General features: G+C 43.2%; 1 long non-coding RNA gene across 1 annotated transcript; it reads left to right on the top strand.

Annotated features, from left to right (window-relative positions):
• The first annotated feature begins 5,687 nt into the window (after positions 1-5,687).
• Positions 5,688-7,705, top strand: LOC144455970 (uncharacterized). The gene is made up of 3 exons (XR_013484866.1): positions 5,688-5,994; positions 6,575-6,653; positions 7,465-7,705. It is a non-coding gene; the product is annotated as an uncharacterized LOC144455970 (long non-coding RNA).
• Positions 7,706-8,402: the final 697 nt, after the last annotated feature.

The raw sequence follows: 8,402 nt of genomic DNA, 5'->3' as shown, positions 1-8,402 counted from the left end.
AGAGAAAGAAAGAAAAGAAGAAAGAAAGAAAGAAAGACCCAAAAGATTCATATGTGTCTCATTTGTGAACGCAAAAAAAGTTGGAAAGGGACTATATTACATAATAATAGCTAGCATTTACAAAGTGCTTCACAAGTTATTTTATTTGATCCTCACCACATAGATAAAGGAAATCTGAACAGGATTTGAACTCAGGTCTTCCTGACTCCATGACCAGTGCTCTATCCAATTATGCTGTCTAGCTGCTTCTAGCACATGCAACTCTCTCCCTTCTTTTCAGAAGTGTGTTGGGGAGAAGGGTTGGGAGGAGGCATGGATGTGAAGTTCTACATATACTATTGGATTTAATTCATGTGTTGATTAGTTTTGCTGAATTGCTTTTCTTTCTTTTTTATTCTTTATTATAAGGGATGGTTTTCTAGGTGGGGGTGGAAGGATATGTGGAAATGCAAGCAATTTAAAAACAAGATACTAATCTCATTCTTAAAAAGCAACTTAATGTGTCTTTTGAAGCTTGCCTGTATACCTTATGATATCATCAGCTGGATTCTCCTGAACAAAATGGGGGTGGTAGAGAGGGGTAAAGGAATTATGTGCAGGAAAAAAAGACTGGTCCAACACTCCATAGCAACAAGTGGTGTAAGAATCTGTGCCCCCTGGCCCCAGCTTCCCTTTGCCAAATATCTGAGACTCAAACCCTTCAGCAACTGGGAGCCTATCCAATAGGGTGTTAGCCACTCTCTATAGTTAATTTATTCACTGGCAAATGTTTATTTAACTATTTGGCCTTTAGATCCCTAGGCTTATTAAATAAGCTTCAGGAGGAAAGGTTTAGCAAGTGGGTGTGTTCAATCAGAGACAGATGACTGGGGTAGGGTGTTATTTGTTCTCAGGCAGTTATCAATGGAGACAGGATCAATTATTTTCATTAGATACAGTCAACAAAGGCTGAAGGGATAAGGGTTCTTAGCCGTGGAAAAGCAGAGGTTAACTACTAGGGGGGATGGGAGGAAGAGAGAAGCAGAGAGTTAAGCTCCCTTTGCCAAGGCAGGACCTGATGAAGGACACTTACAGGGCCAGAAACTCTTTCATCAAAGGAAGGCTAAGAGAGGCGATTACTGTCCCACAATGCACAGGAAGAAGTAGAGAGAATCCTAAGAAGCAGGGATGAGAAAGGACTAACTGCTTGTCTGGCCCTGCCCTTCAGACAGGGCAGGATTTGCTACCAAAATAGTATGTTCTAACATAAACACCTAGAAGGTAGGGATCATATCTTCTTTGTATCTTCAGATGCCCCATACAGGAAAGAGCTCAGTAAAGACTCCTGACCAATAGCTTATGCATGTACTTCTCTCTAAATGATCTATATTATTGGTAAACAGTCTTGGGCATAGCAGTGCAATATATGCTGCAGACCTTTAATAAATGATTTTCCAAGAAATGAATACAACCTAAGGTATGTATAATATACATTATGTGTATTTCTATATTATGCATGTACTGGTGACACTCAGCTAGCCCTGCTGTGTGTCTCTCTCCTTTCTTCTACCTCCTTCTTCAGCTCCTCTCTCCCACCTCCCCTCCACCCTCCAGTGCCTTAGGCCTGCCAATATCTCCCACAGATAATGTTTATCTCAGGCTAAAGAAGTGGAAATAGCCACTTCCTGAGGTCTCTTAGATGAGTGAGTCACTCTTCTGGGATTTCTCTACTGCAGAAAAACTTCCCAGATACCTGTATTCAATCTAAATCTTGCTTCTTTTGTGACTTTATTCCAGAGCAAACTCCAGGGTGACCTGCTTAGGAAACTTGGAGGTTAACTTCTGCAGTCTTGCCAATGAGGCTGTGGGTGAATGTGGGCAATCTCTTCTTGTACTATTAATAAGAAATAAGTGTAACCATGCTACACACACACACACACACACACACACACACACACACACACACACACACACACACACCCTATACTACCACCACCACCACCACCATCACCACCACCACTACCCTCAGCCCAGATAGAAGGAAAACTCCTTGAGGGCAGGAATTTGTGGTTGTTGTTGTTCTAGTGCCCTCAATACCTAGCATTGTGCCTCATATAAACTGGTGATTAGCATCGGTTGTATGGAATTCTGTTATCTTACTTTCTCTACTTAGGAAGTGGGTGCCCCATTAGCCTACTACCAGGGTTATTATTCAACTACAAGACATCCTGAATACATACTCAAAAATATACCCTTTTGCACTTGACTTGAACTCCTATTTTATGTCCCCAGACTAAAATGGTGATCTAAGAAGTCCCATATAATCCAAATTCTGTTTTACCTTATCAATCATACCTCCCTTTCTTGATTCCTAGAGTGACAGAGTATTAACTGTTCATTACTACATTGTTGCTAACCCTAATAGCAGACATCTATATAGCTTTAAAACATGTTACATGTTACATTATTATCTCATTGAAGTCTAACAGCAACCTTGTGACATAGTTTCTATAGTTATCATCTTCAATTCACAGATTTGAAAAAATCAGAAGGATTGACTCATCCACAGTAACAGAGTGTTTGGAGTCAGGACAAGAAGCCAGATCTTCCTAACTCCAAGTCAAGCATTCTGCCCACTACGTCAGTAGTTGTCAAAGTGTGAACACGGGACCCTTATAGATCCCCAAGACCTTTTAAGGGAGATTGGGAGGTAAAAACTATGCTCATAATAATACTAAAACTTTACATTTCTAATGTGGTAAACATTGACAGGTCTGACCTACATAGACAAAAGCTTTTGGGTCCTTAATAATTTTTGAGAGTACAGAGTGGTCCTGAGACCAAAAAGCTTGAGAACCACAGCCCCACACCACACTGTCTCTATTAGTGAAAAGCAGGAGTATCGAGGACACGTTTTTTAAAAGGGCAGGAGGGGATAATCCAAAGATCATTTATATTTGGCTTTGGAGCATGTTTTTGCACTTACATTTGAATATGGGTGTGTCTAATTCTGGGAATTCATGATACTTCCACCTAAACAAGCAAGCAACACTGGGAATACCTGATTTAAGAAAAGCTGGGTAGTGGCCCAGTTTCCTGTCCTTTCTCCTCCCATCTCCTTCATGCCCCCCTCCCCCCAGTTCTTTGAAATTCTTCATTCCACAATGGAGAAGAGCAGGCTCCTTTCTCTGACTGATACAAAGCATCAGCCTAAGATAAACTGTCTCCACTCCCTCCTGGAACCATTTTGCAGACTCACATCTTCTCTGGGTAAAGGGAAATTGTTCATTGTATTGCTTCATAAACCTGCTGAGCTGCAACACTGGAGGCCATATAATTATAGACAGTAAAATTAAAGAGAAAGAACTTAACTAAACAAAATAGATAAATAGTAGCTGATATTTATAAGGACTTTAAGATTTTCAAAGAGCCTTATATACATTGTTTTGTGTTATCCCCACAACAACCCTGCGGGATAGGTGCTACAGTTATCATCTTTATTTCAGAGATGAAGCTCTGAAATGTTCCTTGCTTCAGTTAATATGTGTCTAAATCAAGAATTGAAGCCAGGTCCCCCCTACTCCAAGTCCATAATCTTTCCACTTTACCTCACTGCCTCTTAATGGAAACTTTAGTAAGAACGAGAAAACAAACTACATTGTTGGCTATCTGGCTAAATAACAAAGATGGCTGCACCGTGTGTCTTATTCGTGCTTGTTTTCCTTTAAAATTTCATTTGACTAATCCAAATGTTTTCATTATCACTATTTACTCAGGAAAGAAAGCTGCCCACTAAAGTTATCCCAGTGATATAAAAGGATAAGCTTTTTGACCATTTTCAGTGAGCTGCATTTTGCCTGCATTGAAGATTATAATACTCTTCTCCTCCAAAACACAGATCCAAAAGTACCACCAAAATATCCACAGAAAATAACAGAATATCTGACCCAGAAGCAACTTGAGAGGATACCTGGCATAAACAGTGTTTGAGCAGTAATCCCCTCTAAAAGATGTCCTAACAACAGATCATCCAGCTTCCAGTGGAAGACCTCCAATAATGGGGAACCCACTACCTCAGGAGGTAGCCCCATTCCATTTTTGGACAGCTCTAATTATAAGGAAAGTTTTCCTTATATGGAACTGAAATTTGCTTTTCTGCAACTTGCGCTCATTCCTTCTGGTCCTGCCCTCTTGGAGCCAAGCAGAACAAACCTACTGCCTCTTCCACATGACAGCCCTTCAAATACTTGAAGACAGCTACCATCTTCACCCCCTAGGTCTTCTCTTCTCCAGGCTAACCATCCCCAAATGCACAAGGTCCCTCAATAGTTGTATTCAGGTCACTTCTTTCAAATAACACTATGTAATGGACCCAAGCTGTTTTTCCTACTTAATCACTGATAAATAAAAAGGAAAGGCTTGGGACCAGCTTTGAGACTAACCAACTGTGTGCCCAAAGATAAATCATTTAACCTTCCAATGCCTTAGGCTCCTATCTGTAGAATGGAAATAATTAAACAGATGGATCTCACAAACGCAAATGGCCTTAGTGTCTCAGTGACTGGCATTAAAGGAAAGCTGAACAGGAAAGGACAGGTGGGGAGTTATGGCAGCTCTTGAAATCCATAAACAAATGCATTCAGATTTGAAGAGCTACGGACAGCTGCATTTAGACCACCACAAGTGACCCAGAGGTCATTACAGTTTTCTGCTTTTAAAAATGCATCCACTTTGGGAGCATTCTCTGGGCTATTTGTGTGGAATGAAGGCACTGTTGTAGCCTCATTTATAGCAAAGACTCCCTGAATTACACTTCCATCCAAACAAGGGAACTCCTTTATGAGGCTGCTCTTCAGGGACAGGAGTAATACTATTACTGGTTAATTGCTTTAATCAAGCTTTTAAGAGTATTCAGTTATTCACTCAGTCAACTAACTTTTTTTTTTAATAGTTACTATGGGCAAAAGCTAGGTCTAAGGTTTCTGGGAACAATATGAATGACACCATCCCAGTCCTCAAGGAGTAGAGAATTAGAAGAAAAGACTGAATTTAACAAGTGTATATACACACACATATAACTCCATTTTAAAACGAACAACATTATAACACGCATCTACCGCAAATCATACTCCTGTCTTTCAAACCAGATGACATTAAAGATCACGGAAAGGGGACTTCTAGTGTTGCCTCATATCTCAATTTACGGTTGAAGAAAGTGAGGCTCCAAGGTTGGGTTACACAGCAAATGAGTGTAAATAAAACAGGATTTAAAAGCAGGAAGAAACAGAGACAGAGAAAGAAAAGGCATAAAAGGAGAGAAAAACACAAAGAGACATGTAGACAGGCAGATAGGATCTAAGGCCTTTTATGTGTCTTCCTCTCTCTACTCCCCCCCCAAAAAAAGCCATAAGAAAATGAAAAATGGGGGGCGCATCTAAAGGGGTCTCCCAAGATGGGCTTCGGTAGGAAGCCGGTCTCTGGAGGTCGTGGGGAGCGGAGCCTGGAGGGAGGACAGCAGAGAGCAGGCGGCCCCAGGGGAGAGGCTGAGGCCGAGGAGGCAGCTCCCGGGCTGCTGCGGGGGAGGCGGAGGCGGAAGCGAGGGAGGCCGAGCGCGGTGGGGATGTTTAAAGGAAATTTACAATCATTTCCTCTCTGTGGTTTGGTGACAAATCAACAACATCCTGTTCTTTTGTGAGGCTCCGGGCGCCTGCCAGGCGGAGGCAGCTCACAGGCTCTTAAAGCGATAGCCGCCCCGCCGCCCGTGAAAAGAGGCGGGGTGCGGGAACCTGGAGGAGGGCGACTAGGCTGGGGGGATGGGGGAGAGGAGGATGGGGGAAGGGGAGAGAGAGAGCAGGCCTCCACCCTGGCTCCCTTCCCCCCAGCCACGGCTCCACCCCGGGCGGCAAGGAGGAGCCGGGGGCACAGCCGGAATGCGGAGAATGACCGGAGGGGGCTCCGCCTGACCTCCCCACCCGCCCCCTTTCGCACGAGCATCTGCTCCGAAAACTTAATGAGGTCGGATCGACTTCCAGGGAGGAGGACCAGCAGCAGTGAGAGGGAGGGGAGGATGAGCACTGCAGCAAAACGGAGGTTGGGGGGAGGGACTGCCACCGAGTGAGCTGCAGGAGCAGGGACCCCCCCCAACTTCTTTTCTCTGGATCTCGCCCCCCCCATCTCCTTCTTCTGAACATTGCCCTGAGGGGGGGAGGCGAAGGAGAGCTTGCCGCAGAGATCCGTGATTGATGGCAGTATCCGGGCCATCCTTAGCGGAGGGGGCTAAGGGGGATGGAGGTGGAGGGGGGTGGGGGCCAGCATCCCGGAGCAGGAGCTGAACGGGAGCAGCGGCTCCTCCCAGCAGCGCAGCCTCGACTGCCTGGGGGGGTTCCGTGTTTTGTTTTCCCGTCACAGCTTGCCTTTCCTTTGCTGCCTCTCTAGCCTCAAAAACATAGAGAGCTCTGTGAACTCCAAAATTAAACAGCTGAGTCTTAAAAACAGAACTATGTATACCTTTAAAAAATGATAAACTGTGTATAGCTGTATCTCTGGATAGATACAGATATGCACAAGCAGCTTTTATATTGCCATTTATTTATAGTGCTACAGACTGATATTTACAATGCCATCGGAGGCTTTTGCTGAACATCGTTCTGAGGGCATCATTGGACCTACAGTAGGTCAGTACTGGAGGGGAACTCCATGTATGCAATGATTCTGTAACCGGGCTTCTTAACCTTTTTCGGGTCCTGAACCCTTTTGCCAGCTAGTGAAGCATGTGGTTCCCTTCTCAAAATAATGTTTTTTAAATATGTAAAATAAAATATGTAGGGTTGTAAAGGAAATAAGTTATGTTGAAATAGTTATAAAATATTTAAGAAAAAAAAGTTCACAGATCCTAGGTTAAGAACCCAGGTCTATGGTTTGGGGACCTTGGCTCTGATCAAGGAAAGGAGAAAAATCCCTTGAGTAGAGGGAGAGTTAATAAATGAAAGTTATTATACTGCAGTCAAATAAAAATAAAGAGCCAGCCATAACTACACACTTTCCACTAGAGTCCTAAAAGCTGGGCAGAAGTGGAATGGATTCACTACAGGGCAAAGAATTAGACCGTGGCCAATAGGGAAAAAACAGCCGAACACGGCTCAAGAGTCTAGGGTTCCAGACCCATTCGGCTGCTGGCACTGTGTAACCTTAAGCAATTCATCTGCTTTTCTCAGCCCTAAAATAAAGGGATTGGGCTAGAAGATAATTGCTAAGATCCCTTTCAGCTTATATATGTGTGTATATGTATATGTGAATGTATGCCTATACATACATACATGTGGAAATAGCTTCAAACTGCAGCAAGAACAATTCAGGTTAGATGGTAAGGAAGAACTTTATTAAGCTTTTATGTACTGAGAGAAAATTCATAGTATTTAGAGTTGGAAAGGATCTTCGACCTTACTGATCCAACCCCTCCCTGAAACCACCACCTTCATTTTACAGATAAAGAAGTTGAAGCTCCAAAAGATTAAATGACTTGTCCAAGATCACACTAAGCAAGCCTAGGATTTGAACCCAGGTCATCTGATTCCAGATCAGGTGCTATCTCCTTCCCTAAAGACTTGTAAAAATTAGAAACATAAGTGTGAAGACATAGAATTGGAGTAGATGACCTCCAGTGATCCCTTCTAAGCAAGGATTTTATGCTTAAAACTGATGAGTTAAGAAAACAGCCTTAGACACCTTTTTGGTTTCTCTGTGTTTTTTTCTCTTGTTTCCTGTCAAAGATGATCCCCATAAAACACTGGGTTTTTGCCTTAACTAGACAGAGGCACCATTTGGTGGAGCTGCTAACGAGAATGAATGAACTTCCTATGTATCCCAAATAACAGTGGGGGCAGGACATATGAACCGCCTGCTGCCATTCCAGCTGACTCCTGTCCTTCCCTTCACCTTTCAACATATTCTCCATGATGTTCTTGCTTTGGGTAGGGGCATGCTTGGAAATGGGACAAGATGGGACACTAGAGTAGGTCCCTGGGAATGCATGTATAGTAGGGAGAAGGTAGGAAAAGGGTGGTTATGTAGACCTGCCAAGAAAGCCTTGTTCAGACTAGGCAACCTGCAGCCTCTTTGCTCCTGGGTTTTTAGACAAGTGCAGATGGTTCCAATCTTTTGTGTGGTTGCTTTACCCAGGAACAAATTCATTTTTGAGGAAATTAAGCCCAAAAGGTAAATCTGGCTCCCCTACCCCTTTGTCTTTGGGTAGTTCTGCTCTGCCACTGTTTCACCTTGATTTTAGAAGCTTTATAGCTACCATACATACAGGTTCTCCCTTGAAGATGGATGTATGACTTTTGACATCCCCGCCAAAAAAAAATGTGAAAAATTTTAAAGTAATATATACATACAGGGTAGGGGAGCATCCCCAAATCCTGTCT

Source organism: Phascolarctos cinereus, unplaced genomic scaffold (assembly GCF_003287225.1).
Source record: "Phascolarctos cinereus isolate Bilbo 61053 unplaced genomic scaffold, phaCin_HiC Scaffold_2;HRSCAF=192, whole genome shotgun sequence".
NCBI classification, from domain to species: Eukaryota; Metazoa; Chordata; class Mammalia; order Diprotodontia; family Phascolarctidae; genus Phascolarctos; species Phascolarctos cinereus.
Note: the sequence above shows the minus strand (reverse complement) of the source record. Positions and strands in the feature narration are given on the sequence as shown.